The sequence below is a fragment of the Amblyomma americanum genome, chromosome 1, assembly GCF_052857255.1.
Source record: "Amblyomma americanum isolate KBUSLIRL-KWMA chromosome 1, ASM5285725v1, whole genome shotgun sequence".
Taxonomy (NCBI): Eukaryota; Metazoa; Arthropoda; class Arachnida; order Ixodida; family Ixodidae; genus Amblyomma; species Amblyomma americanum.
Window position 1 is genome coordinate 401,401,752 of NC_135497.1, and position 19,265 is coordinate 401,421,016.

Sequence of the window (19,265 nt, forward strand, 5' to 3'; positions counted from 1 at the left end):
TCATCGACGAGTGGAATAATTTGAGTATCTCCGCCGTTTATCGCCAAGCGCAAGTCATCGTCGCGCAAGCCGTCGTCTGCTTCCATGGCGGCTGCAGCTGCACCAAGTCCGTTCGATTCGCCTGCACTACGTGAACTGGTTCTTGCAGTGCTGCACTTCGCCATTCGTTTCGGCGGTGCAAGATGGCGCCGTCTGCACGACGCCATTTGTTTCAAAAAAGTGCAAACGTTCTGCAGGTCTAGTTCAGAAAAGTGCAGAAAAACTGTGCACCTCAGGTCCGTTCGATTCGCCTGCACTTCGTGAACTGGTTCTCGCGGTGCTGCACTTCGCCATTCGTTTCAGCAATGCAAGATGGCGAAGTGCAGTTACAGCAATGCAAGAGCGTGCAGCGCCAGTTCCAACAGTTCCAGTGCCGAAATGGTGCAGCTGCAGCCGCCATGGAAGCAGACGACCACTTGCACGACGATGGCTTGTGCTTTGCGATAAACGGCAGATATACTCAAATTATTATACTCGTCGATGATAGCAGTGCACCACACGGGACCGCCGACTCTCATGGAACGTGAGTGGCCACCCGAGAAGGCGGCGACGGAGGTGAGGACGGCGGCACTCGCCGACACCTTGCATCCCTCGACCATCATGATCTCGACGGACCCGTAACCGGCGTCTTTCCTTTCTACTAATAAAGTTATATTAGTTCTCGAAACCTGTTATGTTAACTAAAAAGTAAACACGCGCATGCAGCGCATGATGCACGTTGTTGCAACAACGCTTAGCATGCAAGTCGGCGCGCGCACACCTCAGTCGTGTTCAGTAAAAATAGAACACGCGTGCGTTTCGCTTAGCTGCCGCAAGGTTGCATCGAGGCTGATTCATGGCAACACTTCGCTGCGATGTGCTGTTTGAAAATTCTTCACGCGGTTCGGGATGTTGGCGGCCGTTGATTTGGGCGCCACGCTGCTGGCTGCAATTTGGTGGCGACGAGTCGCCAAGGCTAGCAGACGGCCAGGCCTGCACTCGACCATTCGTTTTGGAAGCAGGCAGCACATGAACTGCTGTGACTGGCGCTGCACGCTCGCGGAACCGCCACGGCACCGCTGCGAAACTTTACAGAACTGGTGCAGGGAGTGCAGGAGAATCGAACGGACCTACAGTTTTCCTGCACTTTCCTGAACTAGACCTGCACAACGTCTGCACTTTTTTGAAACGAATGGCGTCGTGCAGGCAGCGCCATCTTGTACCGCTGAAACGAATGGCAAAGTGCAGCACCGCGAGAACCAGTTCACGTAGTGCAGGCGAATCGAACGGACCTGTTGCTTCAACCCATGACGTCGAATCCGGTTGGAAAAAAAAAGACATCACGTCCGGAAATTTTTTTGTTGTTTGAGCCATGTTTGAGCCGAGCATTGCATTCAGTCGCACTATGGCCGGTCGGCGGGAAGGGCGCGCGGTCGTGTTACACGTGAGTAATTTGTTCTTTCTATCTTTTGGTATGCACATACTGAGCGATTGCCTGTTATCTGATACTCGGCATTCCGTTGTCAACTTCCTTGCTCCCGAATATTTTGTGTTAGCAGATAACCCAGGACCAGCACGAAGCCCGCTTGCCCGCCAGTGGACCCAAAGGCACGGAGGGAAAGACTCATCTGTTTTATCGTAAGTTCTGCTCAAAAGCTCTGTGCAGGTCTACGGAAAAGAGCAAGCGCTGAGCGTATTTTTATATCTTTTGTCAACCCAGCCCAACGTAACTCATCGTCATGTAGAACACGCATAATTACCAGCTTTTGCGGTCTCCCTAAAAAAGGCGGGAAACTTTTGACAAAAGTCCAGTTGAACCACGACCGGCTTTATTACTAATAAAGCCGGTCGTGAGTTGAACAAACCGTTTGTGCGATGAGTTTTATACGCGGTCAGATTTATTGTGGCCTCGCGGCTGGGAAAGTTTGTAGAGTGTTGACTTAATTTCACTTTACAATTGTGTGCTGCTGCTACAATTCGCTTTCTAAAACAGGTGCGAAAATTGCGGCGAGAAAAGCGATTACGTTTTGGTGTCTGCAGAGCGAAACATGTCCTTCTTTTAAATTCATATTTATGTCAGAAACCAGCACTTGAAAAACTGACAGGCAGTCTTCTGGGGCCGAATCCACGAAAGAGTTCGCACCCGGGTGCAGGCAACTTAAGCGACGACGCCATATTGAATCACAACTTGCCCCTCTCATGTACCGCGAAATGCTCGACTGGTAACATAAGGCGCTGTAGTGGCAACAGCGAAGCGGGTTTTGGTGGGAGGCGCTGAAGCAAAAAAAAAAAAACGGTTGGCCGCGCGCGGCGCTGCCGTCGAATAGTGGATAGGGAATACTGGAGGGGAAAAGCTGGCCGTCTGCTTTGCGGCGTCGTTTCATTCAGCGAGTTTGAGCGTCGTTCTTGGGAAAGGGTGGCGCTTTTAGCGCGTTGAGATAAAAAAAGCGGGTAAGCGCGTCCCTCGGAGACACAAACATATGCAAAAAGTCTACAAAACGCGGGTACTACTCCACACCCAGCCGACCGCGAACATATCGCATGAATGGGGCACCCTGAGGGTGAACCAAAGGCACATAGAGCAGAAAACCACCTGGGGCTGGGAAAGTGCACTGCACGAGCAAGTAGGCGGCCAGCGAACGCGGGCAAAGTTGAACAATTACAAGCGATGAGCAGTGAAGCTCGAGGAGGAGGTGGAAGGAGATAGGCTAAATGATTCGAAATGGAGGTGAAACCACTCGGCAATAGCACGAAACGATCGACGGTAAAGCAAGAATGAAAAGGTGTCGACGAAGAGTAAAATGAACTAACGGAGGTGTTGGAGAAGATAAAGTGAAACGTTTGGATCGGTTTGATGGGGTTCAATATGGGGTTTAACGTCGTAACCTGAGTAGCTGTTGGGAAAAGTGACTCGGATTACAAAGGACGCCGTAGCCATTCTGGATAATTTCGAACCCCTGGGGTACGTTCTTTATTGTGCACCGATATCGCATAGTACACGCGTGCCTTTATAGCGCTTCGCGTACACATAAATGCGGCCGCTGTGGCCGGGGTCCAACACGAATCTTTCGGGCCAGCAGCCGAGCGCGAAAAAAAATACAATAAAGCGAGTGCTCATTAAGCAGGAAAAATAAGGCAATAAATAAAACTATGGGAAGAGACAAACAGTTTAGAGACCGATATATATATACGTCCGACCACGCGTACAGAAACGACATTTCCCTTTCTGTGAAAATGAGAGAGGGCTCGCGGATGCGGCAGAAGTAATTTGAAAGGTTTCAGTTATTTCTTCGGTAAGGCGGCCACTATTCGTGATCACTGAGCAGCTCTCAAAGACTGGCAGGCAGCCGCAGTCACTGCAGTGACACCATTGAGGCGTCCGCCACGGTACCTTCGAATCACGTACTCTTTCCATCGCTTGAGCACCAGTACAAAGTAGAAACAGGGCAGTTTTCTGCATATATGTATCATGTGAACATAACAGCGGATACTTTATTAGTGAATATGTCCCATCTGAGAATGTACGTCCGAGTCCGAAATGATTGCCCTATTAAAAGCGTAAGTTCGTTGCATTGTTAACTGCATCGACATTAGCGTATTATAATTCTAAAATTGCATTTATTCGGCTTGTGGTTACGTTAACGTTAAATTTGGAAAACAGTCATTTCTAAGATTAGACACGAGTGACGTATAGAACTCAATTATAAGCTCTGCATTAATTGGAAAAAAGCTTTGAGAAGCGAGTATTAGAAGAACCAGTAACAGCATGGGTTGGCCATTATAATTAATGGTGCAACCAATTTAGGTGAACTTGAACAAAAGCACTGACACCATGGGTAAAAAATCGCGCACTATAAGAGGATTTGCATGCATGCTTGAATGGCCTTCGTGAACTAGTGGGCGCCGTACTCCCATGCAGCTGATGCTACATCCGCCCGTTCCACCAGGCATGAAGTGTCCAACTATGGAAAGGTAGCTGTAAAATCTCCTAGTAACGTTATAAGAACGCCTTGAGCGCATGATATTTTAATAGCATTATGAAATTTTCACTAAAAAACTACAGTCCGAACGGTGGTGAATTATTGCATAGAAAAAAAAATCAAGGATCCGGCGTCCTGTGTTGTGAACCTCAAAGAGTGAGCGAAACAGTAAAAGGCACTTGAGGACTCATCGTTCAAGCGCTATCCTATTTCAAATATTTATTCCAACATTACACCATACAGATATAATGTCGAGGATGGCAGGCAAAAAGCCTCCTGGAGGCTTGACCGGTCCTGCATCCTGATGTACACTTGGCAGAGCAGCGGTGGCAGTCAGCTCTTCAGAACACAAGAAGTGAATAAAGAAAGCCCAAAACAAAACATAGAAACATTCACAAATATGTATGAAGGAGAGACAGAGGTATTAAAGAGATAATAAAGACAAAAATATATTACATTTTATGCAGTATAAGAACGCATGAAGGCTTTAAAGTTTGACGGGTTCATGCTTAGAATGTCGATACCCATTTCAATTAGGGAATTCAACAACCTTGGTAAATTATTCTCAAGCATCTGTTTGCTATAATTAGTTCTGTATCTCGAAACATTCCATATTTCTGTGCGGCGTGTAGTGTAGGCAGGTACATTCTGATGCAGGTTCGCGATTTTCACTAACGTAAAATTATGTTTCCTGCTGCTATAGTAAAAATCCCGCAGAAGTCTGTATGTGTAAATGTCGTGAATCTTTCTTATATTATACTTCTCGAAGAGTGGTTCAGTGTGTTTCGTAAAGGATACATTGGTAATAATACGTAGAGCCTTTTTCTGCATGATTAATATATTATTAAGATTTGATTGTGTCGTTGTACCCCATACTAAACGACCATAATTAATGTGCGAGGCAAACAAGGCATTATACAAAAGTATTTTAACAAAAGTAGCAAAAATGTGTCGATTGCGACTTAGCATACCAACCGTACTGCTTAGCTTCTTGAGGACTGAATCTGCATGCTCGTCCCATTGTAGGCTGCTGGAGAAGGTTACACCAAGAATTTTAATTGAGTTAACAACCTCAATTTGCATAGGCTCGAACATTATATTATGGTACTGTGGGATTTCTTTTCCTTGAGTTCGGAAAATTACTGCTTTTGTTTTACTTCAATTAACCTGTAGGCAATTTTTTTTCGACCAAATCGAAAGTCTCCCGAGAAGTTCATTTGCCATTCTTATTAAGTCTGTGTAATTGCAGGACGATAAAAAAATACTCGTGTCATCTGCGTACATTATAAATTTTGCTTCTTGATAAATCGATACTATATCATTAACATAAATGTTAGAAAGTAGCGGCCCGAGAATACTTCCCTGTGGTACACCTGAGATTATGCCCTTAGTTTGCGATTTGAATTCGCTTAATGTGCTAGATCCACCTGACCTTCATGAAAAAAAAATAATGAAACAAAACCCCGGAGACACCAAGATTGGGAGTTGCATTTTTTCAAATAGAACAAACTTGCAGCCAAAAGTTGTAGGTTATGATTTTATCATTCCAAGGGCTGCCCAGGTAATCTCAGGGGGTGGCGTAGGTCGATGGGGGAGTTAATTTTTGGGCATTGTTCCTTTTCAGGACAAAATAAAAACAACAAATTGGGGCATTGAGACAGCGATATATTGGTTTCGCATAACGCAACGCAAAGATAAAGCCGCTTAGGCGCTTGTGAGCGAACAAAATTGATTCCCCCGGGAACAGAAAGGAGCGCCGGGCAAATTTTCGAGGTAGCGACTGCCACCCCTTGCCTCCCGTTGGCGCCGTCACTGAAACACAGCCACTGATTTCCCTTTGAAATGTTAAAAATAATTATCTATTCGTGTTTTGCATCTTCATTGGCAGCCAAGCGGTGATGCATTAAAGAAAATGGGATACTGATGTGATAACGCCATAAAAAAACAGCGCGACGGTCCTGTGGGCCCCTCGTAGCCGCGCAGCGCGCGTATCGCCGATGCGCTGTTTCTGCTCCAGGAGTCTACGCCAGCGCCGTGCAGCGGCAACCTCTTCTAAAGCCTCACGGGGAGAGCGCCGCTTTTGCCACTACGAAAACCTTCTAGAACACTGTACCTCCTAATAATAATAATTGGTTTTGGGGGAAAGGAAATGGCGCAGTATGTGTCTCATATATCGTTGGACACCTGAACCACACCGTGAGGGAAGGAATAAAGGAGAGAGTGAAATAAGAAAGGAGGAAGAGGTGCCGTAGTGGGGGGCTCCGGAATAATTTCGACCACCTGGAGATTTTTAACGTGCGCTGACATTGCACAGCACACGGGCGCCTTAGCGTTTTTCCTCCATAAAAAAGCAGTCGCCGCGGTCGGGTTCGAACCCGGGAACACCGGATCAGTAGCCGAGCGCCCTAACAACCGAGCCACCGCGGCGGTTCTGTTAACTTCGCCGAAACCCGAAACCTGCTTCTAACACCTGGTGCACCTTGGTCACATGACGTTGTGACGTCATCACAAGCTTTCCATCGGAATGTGAGCAAATTGACCATCGTGGTAGTTCAATGATTAGTTGCGAGAGACTCCTCAAACAAAGATGGAGACCGTTAAAGCGCCTGAAGTTACAGACCGATATCAGTCTTGAGTGTGATTAAACACTTTTTGAAAGAAAAAAATACTCTCAGAGCAAATTACATCATTCGCATACAAACACTAATTAACCAACATGGTTTCCGTCACACAGATCCACATCTACTGCAGTTCTGGTACTAGACCAACAAATTAACAAAGTCCTGCGAGACAATAATTGCTCGTGTTATTTTCCTAGACATAAGGAAAGCCTCCGGTTTCGTTCATCACAAAATTCTGTTAACTAATTAGCTTCGGGACTATGGTTTCAGAGGCGAAATTTACCAGCTTCTTAAAACTACCTTTCCGACCGGCAGCAATGAGTAGTGATGGACTCTAGCACGACTTATTTTCGTTCGAACGCCGCAAAGAATTAATAGATGAGCTTAGCTTGTCGAAGGATACCTCTGTCCCGCACTGTTAAGTTTGTTGCTGACCAAGTGACCGTGACGGCAGGGAAAAAATTCCTGGTCCGTTTCAGCCAGACCAGACTGACTCTACACGGGAAAAAAAATGTGCCTGGTCCGTCCGACGTACCATCAGCAAGGAATGAAACGCGAACAATAAAAGTGGGGTGGCAATACAAATACACGAACATATTAACCGAGAAATACAAGTGAGGCTGAATAACACTTCTGAAGAAGAGTCTTTGCGCCTTCGAATTTAAAATAACTGAAGCTAGCATAGCGCTTCTCCTGGCTTAGAGCTACGTATTTTTCCGTTTGTGGTTCAGTTGTCTTGTTCGTGTTTCATTTCTTCCTGATCGTACCTAACCTGAAAATACAAAGATCGTGTCCATCCGACTTTCCCGAAAAAAAATTAGAAGCAATGAGGATGTTCCTACTGTAATAACGTAAAACAAACAGACAACTTTTTTTGAACGATTCAGACTTGATGCAGTGCCTCCTGAAGAACATGCCTGAAGCATCTCCTCGATTTCAATAGGTCCCGAGATCGCCTCAACATTGCACAGACTGGCCGCAAGGCGGCGCTAAAAGATGACCCTCAATTTCGGTTTCAATGGCTGGGAGACTGTGATGCACGGCGCCTGATCATTCTGTTTCATCCTTTTTTCGGATTTTGAGCAACAATTTTTAGTTCGTTAACAACAAAAAACAAGTTTCTGGATGTCTCAGAGGGCAGAAAATGCTTAAAAAGTCTAAGTTGACTTCCACATATTACTGAAAGAGGATGATCAGTTTCGGCTTCTAAATCTAAAAGCGTGTGCACCCCGTTCTATCATGCCGTTAGTACCTTTTGTCTGCAGCATAACCAGTAACTTTTGGACGGTTTACAACAAAAGGAACATGTTCGAAACATCCGCATTGCAGCAAGTGCTTGAAGTGGCTAGAAATGCCGCAAAATAAGTATTTACACTGCATGATGCATGGTTGTATATATTGTACTGTACATATGTTGCCAATGGCAAGAAAACTACTTCGGACAAGCAAGAAGGGAAAATAATCCATGAGATGGAATAAGGACAGAAGGAAGTCCGGAATTACCTGAGCTCTCAACTGTAGCCAGGTGACCCGTGGCAAAGGAGGACTGCATGGCGCTCAATGAATGGAAGCCGGAGACGTCGCGGTAACTTGCCTGGGGAGTCGCAGGCCCCCAGGAGGCACATCCCCCATATCTGAAGTCAAAAAGCTACTACTGGGGCTAGTTGGAAATGCATTCTTGAAGGTATTGGTGAGCGCGCTATCAAAATACGGAAAGGTGATCTGTGTCCGTCTTTCCGTATTTTGATAGCGCTCACCAATACCTTCAAGAACCTCATATCTAATGTTCATAGAACTGTGCGAAGCGCGCGTCTGTTACAATCTTGCTCCGGAGCATTGCGAGAGATGTTTCGATCGGATGAAGCAGATCTTGGAGGGCAGCCTAGCTGCGCTGTTCCTGGTCATTTTTCCGACGAGATTTCGCCCAACGGTACCGCATTGATTAACGTCGGCACATTTCAGACAAGCCCATGCCCCTCTTTATTCTTTTCGCTAGAAGCACGGCTCAGTAGGTTCCTGTGTGATGCACACGCGCACACTGCCGTGACTTTGGGAGTAACACAGCAGCTAGGCCTGACTGGCCGGATTTCTCCAAATGACAAGCCCGTGCGTTGATGAAATGACAACCGGAACAAGGGGAGCATCAGACATGGCCAGCGAAGTGTGAATATTTAAAAAACTGTGCTTGAAGGCACATACACGTGCGCGCTTACAAGAAAAAATGGCATGCGTCGGTGCGATGAAGGCGGCAGAATTCGTTTCTTACTGCAGTTTCAAGAATTTTTGGGAAAGAGGTTTCTTGTACATCTTCGAAACTGCATTCTTGTCTATATATATAAGCCGCTATATATATGCCGCTATATATGCCGCTATCCTTGTTACACAGGTCAAAACAGGCGAACCCTTGATTTTATTCACAATATAGAGCAAGCATGTGGCCAGTGGCCTTTGAAGATGCGTTGTCTTTGAGCATGATATCAACGAACTTCCTGAGGCCCTGTAACACTCTTAGGGGCGCTGACGCCGGTTAAAAGAGTCCAGCCCTGTCTTGGTGGGCAGCCAAACTGTATACAGCAGCATTTCCTTGGCTGGAAATGCAAGCTACAAATTACATAATAATTTGATGTTGTGTTTGCCTGCCAGTTTTTTCTTCGAATTACCTTGAGCTATCTTCCCCGGAGTTCTAAGTCGGCATGAATTTCATGGAACAAAACACCGGGCCGAACAGCAACGCATTTTTGCTCGCTACTCGCTCCAGAAACTGCAGTCATCGACGCGTCACTTGTTAAACGGTAACACTAAACACACCACGCAAACAATATAAGAAACAGCGCACCACAAGGCATACTTTTTGCTGCAACGGCAGTCACAAGAAAGTTCTGTGCTGCCTGCGTGTTGTCTGCTAGAGGGTCATCTGACAGCGGCGCAATACGGTGGACGCGTGCTCTACGGCAGGCAGAAAAACCCCTGACGCTTCAGGCATGTTATTCAGGAGGCATTGCCTTATGATGCATATCTGTGTCACGAGAAATGATTAGTGCGAACTGTTACGTAAAGCAAAGCCTCGCTCCGGCATCTCGCGTATTTCCCAGTGCCGTTTGAATTCAGCGCGCAGGCTGCCGGGTCACGTGGCAGGTCGAAGCTCTACCCATGAGTTGTTTTCTCGGTGGACGGAGTGAGTGAACGTCGAGGGACGGAACGCATGTGCCGAGGTTTTGACCACACTGGTTTTGACGCAATGAGAAGGTCAGAACCGCAGCTGAACGGCACACGAGTACTGTATGAGTACAGTTGCGGTGATTCTAAGAAATTTGACTTGCAAGCGTATGTGATGGCACTTTATACTTTCCCTCGTCGCTATTAGTTTCCTGTGACTCCCATTCTGCCTCATCTCTCATGGCGGCATCCAGTCAGGATGTGCTGCCTAGTACAATGTCCATTAACTGAACTGAACGACAGTGCAGTTATTCATGTCGGAGCGCACGTGCAGTCCAGCGAGCGCACAAGTACTCCGGCCCATCCGTTATTTCATGTGACTTAGCTCTTGTAACCTGCCTCGGGATAAGATTTCGTCGCACGTTTCCCGCGACAGGGCTGCGCTATCTGAAGGACGTAAGTCTCTTAGGGACGTTGTTGATGTGTTCTTCGTCTCTGTGTGCCTGCCGTGTTACGTAGGTGAGTATATTGAGTCGTTAGCAGGCGCCGCTGTGCTTTTCGACAGAAGACAGCTCATGACACGTTTATTACCGCGCGTGCAGAGTTTAGGTTTGCATAATATACATAAAATACGCTTATTTAGCTGTGCAAAAACGCGAAGACTTGTCTGGAATTTTTGCAGCCACTGGACAGCGAAAAAGACTGAGCTGTCGCAATTTGCATAAGCCCGAACTGGCGCGAGAAAACGAGAACAACACACACAAAACAGTGCTAGTGCCAACATCCAATACAGTTTATTTTGCGGAGTTTATAATGTGTGGTTAAAAAGTGGCTTTTCGCCCGCCCCAAAACAATCAGATGGAAGTTGGCGCTAGTCCTGTTTTGCATGTGCTCCCTCGTTTTTGTCGCGCCATTTCGCGTATATGCAGATATGTCTCGATCAAACCAACTACCTCAAAAAAAATCTTGCTGTCAAAAAAGTGTCAAAAGTAGACTCAAGTCTACACATTACTATTTACTTATGCTGTATGTCTGAGTGTGCCGCAGGTCAAGAAATAAAATCAGCTATAACATACACTGCATTGTTAATGTCGCCTCAAGTAATTAATAGTGAAGTTAATTTAGTGTAGTTGTAGTCACACGCAGGAAAATCGAGCTGGAAGAGAAATGTTATCACCGCCTACTTCGCATGCACCCAAAAATCTGTGACTAATAAGCAGTTTAGTCTACCATCAACAACATGCACCGATCAGGTCCAGCACGATAAACAAGTACTAAAGGACATCACGATAAACAGGTACTAAAGGATGTAGCTTATATTTTATGCTTGTGAGACATAGTGGGTGATTGTGTATATTTTATGCAGAATCTGAGGTTAAGAGACAGTCTGTGCAAGGGGGCAATAGAACTTTAAGTATAGTTTGGGTGTGAAGAATGCATAGCAATTAAGATAGATGTGTGTTTTCCCTCTCTGGCTACTGTGTAACATGACGCGAAGCACAAAAGGTTTGGTTTGGTTTATGTGGGTTTAACGTCCCAAAACGACTCGGGCTATGAGGGACACCATAGTGAAGGGCTTCGGAAATTTTTACCACCTGGGGTTCTTTAATGTGCACTGACTTCGCACCGTAGTCTTGCTTTTCCGCCTCCATCGAAAAGGTCAAGGTCTGTGTAGTTGTGCTTGGGCACATGTTAATGTCCCTGTGCAGCTGTAATTATTCCACAGCCATTTTGTAACAGACATAGTATGCTCAGCTTTGCAGTAGCTCCTAAACTGGAACAAAGCCATTAAGCATGTGACTGCAGGAATGCATGTGAGCTGTATTGGTAAATGTAAAAAAAGCCAAAATTTCTCCACTGTATCGCCAGTTTCTGTCGGTTAACTTGAGATGCATTCTTTTGCATGTGCAGGGCCTGCTGTTGAATGCTTGGCCATGGTGTCGTCATCCTTCGGAATGGCTCCCCAGAGCACCATAGCTCTGATAACAGTTCTGGGTGGAGCAGTAGGTGCAGCAGTATTCTTTCGCCTCAGGTGTATGGCTGCTGGCAACAACAACTTTGTGCGTGTCGGACGTGTGGCCAACATTGCGATTCATCCAATCAAGTCCTTAGCTGGAATAGAGGTGCCCTATGCAGACTGCACAGTAGCGGGGGCAGTGTACAAAGGACTCAAAGACAGGTGAGGCCATGTTGTGCATTACTGTATGCAAATCTTTGTTGAAGGTTACTTAGCTTTCTGTTGAGCAAGCTGGTGAAATTGGTCAAATAAATGACTGTGCAAAAAAACGCAGATACATGAGACAGTCGAAGCTGCTTAGCTTTAACAGTGGCATAAAAGGCTCGCCTGCAGAACCCACGCAAACAAGGAAATATTTAAATGTAAAGTGTGTGGAAAATTTTACACAGTCATTGCAAATTCAATAGTGCATTACTGCGTCAAGAAAGTGCCAGATTATTCAGAGGTTATTGGGGTGTTCTTTGTGCTACTGAAACTTACCAGCTTTGCTCATGTGTAAAGGCAGCCACAGAAGCGGCTGTGGCAGAAAGTGGTTAAAGCTGTGTATAAGGTAGGCTACCAGAATTAGTTTTGAAATGCTAGTAATATCTGAATCAACAAGACAAAACGTTGAATAAGCATATATGTCAGAAACATTCTTATGAGCTAATTTATACTGAGGCTGAAATGGTATGTGGTAGCTTGTTTTTGCTCCCATATATGAAGATAGCAATTACACAGCCTGTTACATTGAATACTGTGAAACAATTAAAACATGGCAGATGCAGATGACATAAATATAGCATGCTTAACATTTGGCAAATAAATGCCACTGGTTCCATATGAAGTCGAAATAAAGTAATAGCTTCAAGCATATTTTTGGTGTATTTTACTTCAATACTTATATGACAAACTCATTACCAATACCTTAATTTCATTGAAACTGTGTTAAGAATATATATTGGAATATTATTGAAAATTTCAGCAGTAAATTTATGAATATACCTCTGCTCAAGAAGTTAATTCCCAAATAAGAAATTTTGGGATGAAGTCCTTGAAGAGAGGCACGATGCACCTGTGTGCTGTTATCAAAAGTTGCATAACCCCTTGCTAAACTGCTGGTGGCAGTGTGGCTGTGAATATTTTGTCACTGTTGACATATTTTCAAGAACGTATTCCTCTTCACTGCTTTGAAGAAGTTAACGTAATGTATGTGTATGACAGAATCTTGTGCAGCCTCCCTTCATTTCTAGGTGTGCAGATAAAGTCACATACTGGTATCAAGGTTGACTTTTCTCTATCACATTGTCGCAATAATTTGTTTCTGAACCACAGGCTTGCTTTGCTAGGGGTGGGCTATCAATCGTAAGTGCTGGAAAATGTGAAATTGCATTACCAATAACTCACTTTTGTGCGCCTTGCCACCCTTTTCCTTCCATTTTCAGACACATGCTCATTGTCAGAGAGGACTACTTTGTCTCGATGCATGACGAACCACGTCTTGGCATGATCAGGGTTGCCTTTGACGAAGACATGTTGACATTAACACTAACAGTTGATGGATGCCCGCCGCTCACAGTGAATGCCTGCAGTGCTGAAGAGCAAGGAAAACGTTCATTCAGCATCAGGCACTTGGGATTATCTCTTGCTTCTGATTTGTAATGCGTAAGCCTTGACAGATAAAAGCTTTAATGACAGGAAACGCAAAGAGGCCATCCAGTGGAAATGTGGTTCTAGCCTGCTACTCCACACTCGGCGAGAGGGGAACGGAAGGCATGAGGTAGAGTGCAGACAGATGTTGATGATGTGTTAATACATTGAGCTGCATCGAGTGTCCTGGATGGTGCACATGTCCAGCCCTGAAATGCACGAAAGGAGGACAGCATGCTGCAGCTATATAATTCACTCTTGGTCTTAAATGTATTGGAAGAGTTAGTGATTGACAGTTTTCTCAGCTTACATTTTAATTGGTGCTCATATATTTTTAACTCATGTTAGTTTCCATCCTAGTTTGGTCTGACTACAGAGTGCTAATATTCACGTAATGTGATCTTGTGATAATAATGAACATATGCTGTGGCCTCTTTTCTTGTTGGCAATGACATTTGGCAGAGTTCAGTGTTGTGAACACCAAATGTCAACTAGTTCACTGGAGACAATGTACCTTTAACTTTAAAAGAGTAGATTTAATTAATGTAACTGATGAAACTGTAAAACTTGGCTGAAATCAGGGGTGATTGTATGTACTTGTTAATCTGAAGAATCTACTTTCCATGTGCTGAGCAAAATGCGCATTACTCTTATGTACAGTCGGTGACAAAAGGCTGTGGACCATGTGATCCTCAAACGAAGCCGATAGCTCTATTATTATCCTGTGGCTGGAGATCACACTTGTGGAGATGAAAGAACAAAATTTTTACTTTCACCTCCACAAGAGTGGTCTCCAGCCGTCAGCTAATAGCAGTGCTATCGGCTTCGTTTGAGGAATACGTGGTCCACAGACTTTTGTCCCCAACTGTACACTTGCGTATGCATGCTGAAGTTGGAAAAGCCTTGCCTTAACCCCTAAAGGACACATTTTTTTTTTAGAAAATGCTACCAAAGAGGTCATATAATATCTGTGCTACCATATGTTGGCAAACAAAAAAAATGATTTGTACAAGCCTTACGCGCTTTAAATCGGACATAGCATGTCTAAAAAACACGATTAACTGGTCTCGTCATGAACCAGAATTGACAGTTGGCCTATGACGAGCCTAGCTCATCGAAGTCTGCTAGGGGTTAGAGGGGCACTAAGACAACTCCAATTATTGTCCTTAGTGAAAATTGGTTCTCTGGCTTTTTCTGAGTATGTTAACATTTTTCAGCAGCAGACCCAGTTATGGCAGAAAAAAAATTTAAAAATATTCCTGCCAGTCGACTCAAACTTGGGATGTCCACACCTATAGGCGGATACAACTCAAGGACACAGGCGAATGCCTCTTAAAGGAGGCCCTCTAGCTAATGGCGTTGACCGGTTGACATGATGTCGCTGTTATTTCCCTCCTGTGAAATCGCTGGTGGCTATCAGGTGCTGCCATACACACACACACACACACACACACGCACGCACGCACGCACGCACGCATGGACGCACGCAAACACACACACACACACACGCACACATACCTGCAGTGCGTAGCGTGTGCCCGTAGAAGCTCAAGCGCTTGTGGGCGGGTCCACGGCAGTCACAATGCACAGTCAATACAATATGCTGAAAGTATACAACTGTCATTCTTAGCAAAAAAAAAGAAAAAAATTAATAACAGAAAGCCAGTACATTGCATATGGTTCAATCAACGAATTACCGATTGATAATTTTGTTAAGTAAAGGAAATCTGCAGTCAATAAACGGAACACAAATTTCAAAAACAAGATCCTAAATACAAAGCAACTCACTATTTTCCTTCATTATAACTTTCAATCCACGCTTGCAGTCCAGATTTCACAGCCGTCATAAAATCATAACCCAACACCTTTGCTGGTATTTTGTTAATATAGTAGGGTATATAATCTGTCGTGTCCTTTTACCATAGTTGGTATAAACCATAGGAACTTTATAACGCGCTATGTGCCTAAGTAACTCTGGTTTTTTATCAGGCATGAAATGAGTAACGCCACTGGCTGGAGGGCCCCCTTTGTGGAGCATTCGATGCTGTGTTCCCGAGTTGTTTTGGATTGAATGGTGTAGCGTAACACAGCCTCTGGAATCGACGCCCAAAATTCGTTGTTGACGCACACAGTTTACTTGTGGAGTTGGCCAATATTACATCTGTAGTTTATTTTTGATCTTTTCAAGCTTATAAAAGCTCTGTTTTCGGTTAGAGTGGTCGTTTTGTCTTCAGTGTGCCATAGTTCATTGATAGAGGCCACCTTCAATCTTTCCTCAGTCTCCCTTTAATAATCATCTGTGTGACTTAGGGGCTAAAATGTGATCTCTATATTACATGTATGCATGAGTCACTTACAACATGCTACTTGTGCCCGGACGCTTCTATGAATTAATGTTATGTGTGGAAGTCAGCAGTATAGGGTGGCAAACCAGCTCCCATACCAGTAGTGAGCTCTTTTTTTAAAGGATATCTTTATAAATGCTTAAATAGGATGTAGTGCCACGTTCAGAAGATACGGAAGATGGAATTTGGCTTCATGGCCGTGCCACTGCTGCTTTTCAGTTCACAAGAGGTGCTGTGAGCCAGCTCCTCCCAATCTTAAGAGTCACAATTTTCTCAAAAAGGCTCAAACATTCATGGGACGCTGTGCCCCTGTATATAGAATTCAGAAGCTGCCCCTGCCTATGTTTGGCCAGTGAATTGTGGATCTGTTAGGTATCAAGCCAGCATGCCTAGCAGTAGTGAATTTTTTGCCACCAGAAGTAGGCAGATTCAAATTGTTTTGGTTCAAGCTTCATGTTTTTGCATAATCAACACCGAACCACTGTTTTCTCAGTAAACTAGTCTTCCTTTGTATCTAATTTTCGCTGCCTTTTTGGCAGCAGTTACGTGCGATATGAGCATATTGGAAGATAACTGGCTGCCTTGATAAGTTTTTTAGTTCTTCAATTCCAGCTTCCTCATACAAAGGTTCCTCTATTTCGTTAAATTCTTTACCAACTAGTGCCATATAACGTAAGAGTTTTTACCTGCACTTCCAAAGAAAGAAACAATCTTTTAAAATTTTATCCATTACCAATTACATTTTACATTTTTTTTAAAAACCTTTGGCAAACATTGCATGAATAGGAATAATTTTATGATTAATAAACTTTCGCATTCAAGTTTCTTTTTTGACCCAGTCTGAAATATGTGTGACTTTGAGAGTAAAAATAAGTTACATAGAGACAGCTGATTGGCATTGTTCATGTAGCTGTACACTCAGGCTAGAGGAGCAGTGGTTGTATGAGAGGGTAAATTCACTAAGCTCGTATTAGCCGCTATGCTGCTGTGTGACTGCACAGTTGATAACTTATTGGTGCTAAAAGTATATGAGTAAAGTTCAGGAGGTTTTTCATTATAGCAGATCATGCGACAGGGTTTCTTGTTTATGACCATAGTCATAGCTGAGTCTGCCTGGCGTGCAGGGTCCGGAAATTCAGCTACAAAGCTGTGTTCAGGAACTACCTAAAGCATGATGATGTTCGTCTCGTGATGGTTCTTCTCGACCAGGAGACCATAGCCAGGAAGAAGAATGGCATCGCTCCGGTGATGAGTCTTTCTTACACTTTAATGGAGCTGAAGCAGGAGTGATGGAGCAAACACCAGTAGCTCTTAATTCTTTATTGTTACAAAAACAAATCAAAGCGGTTTGTTTTCTTAGGATCTTCAGCTGAAAGTTTGTAAAACATCTTTTATCACCTTGCAAATGACTAACATGATTATCATTATGATAGATTTTAGCATGCTTTTGCTGTTACTTTACTCTGATGGTGCACAAGGTTTCCCAACTTCAGCGTTTTGTTTTCCTTCCTGGTGCCTTTGTTAGCACTTAAACTTAGAGTGATTGAAGTGCATTGGTGCTTGCCCACTACTTCTGGCTCAGGTGGCATGCCAGGATGAGTCATCGTTTCAAGTCCTTTAAAAGGAATCCCTTGAGAAGCTGCTGTCGAGGCTGCCTCCAGGTAGTGGCATCCAGCGCCGCAATTTTCGGCCTACCCTCTTTATTGAGGGTTGTGAGCCCCATGCACAGGTATACGCGAAACTAGTAAGGAAATGCTGTTGAGATGCCTTTGTCATTTGTGCATGCAGAACCGTTGGAAGCGTTCCAGGATTTCAGATGCAGAGATGGCCTTCTTGAATCGCACAACCAGGTAACAGTGCTTGCAAAAAGCATGCGCTGAATTTGCTGAAACATGTAGGAGATGGAAATTTGAGTTCTAGGTAGAAAAATGTTTTCAGAACTACTATAACTGATTGCTTGAAGCTTAGTTTAGCACTTAGGCCATAGCCATTTGTGAAAACCGTGTAGCGTATTCGCTCGCATAATGAACCCGCTTTTTTTCAGGAAAGTTGACACCAATTTGGAGGGAGGGTTCATTACGCAGGAAAAAAAAGTTGAGAGTTCTTTTGTAAGAGACAGAATTGCATATCATACATTTGTCTGTCATCGTTGCGTCCTCAGGCTCATGTGTCATCGACGTTTAGCAGCGCTCACTTCAAAATGTGTTTGCAGTATCATGGCGCGATCAGACAATTTTGTGGTAGTCAACGGTGCCAGCCAATCATAGCGAGATATAGCGAACAAGCTGAACGCCGGCCCTGCAGGTCAAGTGTGCACTTATTTACGAGGTAAAACAAAAAGAAGTAAATTCTCAACAAAAATAGTAGATGGTGGGTTCATTATTTGAATAAATACGGTAACTTTTATTTCAGACTTGCAGGTGACTGAAGATACATTATTGGTTGCTTACACAGTGCGCCTTTCATTGCCGCATGTCAGAGCTTGGTGCGCCATTGTTATTGTCGGCACACATGCATACCATGAGATTGTGTGCACAGCCGGAACAAAGTAAATTGAGACAGGTGTCTTACAGCAATCGGATTTTTTTTCTGATCTCCGCTTTTTATTTCCAGTTTTTTTTCCTGCATTGCTCTAAGTTTTTGCTTATTAACAGGTGTATCTTGACCACAGTCAATCAGGACACTGGTGACAGGACTGACAAAGAACCTCTTGTGACATTGAGAAATTAAGTGCAAAGAGGCTGAGTTCCTAACTCAGAGAAAAGCATATTTATATTTCACATCCATCTGAGCACAGCCATAAACCTTAAAAGAAACTATATACATTCTCTTCAGGTCCTTGCTGTTGAAAAATTCATCCTGGAAGCATCCTTTAGCTTCAAGGCTTGAGAAAACTGCATAGCTCTGTAGCTGCATGACTCAACTGGGTGGCTTTCAATTCCATAATTATTTTCTTCAGAATCCAAGCTCTTTTGAGGAATGACTCCCAAATAATTTGGCATAGCTTATAGTTTTGGCATTGTCGTAGCACTAGCTTTGTCTTACAGGTACCGAATTGAGAGGTCTGAACAAGGGAAGCAAAAATATCAGTCACTGCCACTTTTTGGTATAGGCTCGATACACATCAGAGATGGCAGAATTGCAGTTGGAGATGAGGTCTACGCTCTCCAGTCCCCTGAGCCTCTACTGTGAGAGGAGCAATGCTTCTTGGATCTACGGTGAAAATTCAGTGAGTGTTGGCATAATGCTTATGGCTGCCAAAATTTTTTGCTATCTTCATGAATTTGACAGAAGAAGCCTTGGGCTGGTAGATGGCTCCCTGTTATGAGGAATTTGAGCTTCAGCTTTTTTTCATTGTCTTCAGCTTATTTTCTGCGTACAGTTTGAAACAAAACAGGGTTGCATTTTTTGCAAAGGATTAAGCACCTGCAAAAATGTAGGTGGTTTACATGCTATTATAGTACTTTAACTTGTCAGTACCTCTATCTGCATTTGCCTC

General features: G+C 44.1%; 1 pseudogene; it reads left to right on the top strand.

The window, feature by feature from the left end:
• Positions 1-519: 519 nt before the first annotated feature.
• On the top strand, positions 520-18,958 carry LOC144123836 (mitochondrial amidoxime-reducing component 1-like; annotated as a pseudogene).
• The last annotated feature ends 307 nt before the right edge of the window (positions 18,959-19,265 follow it).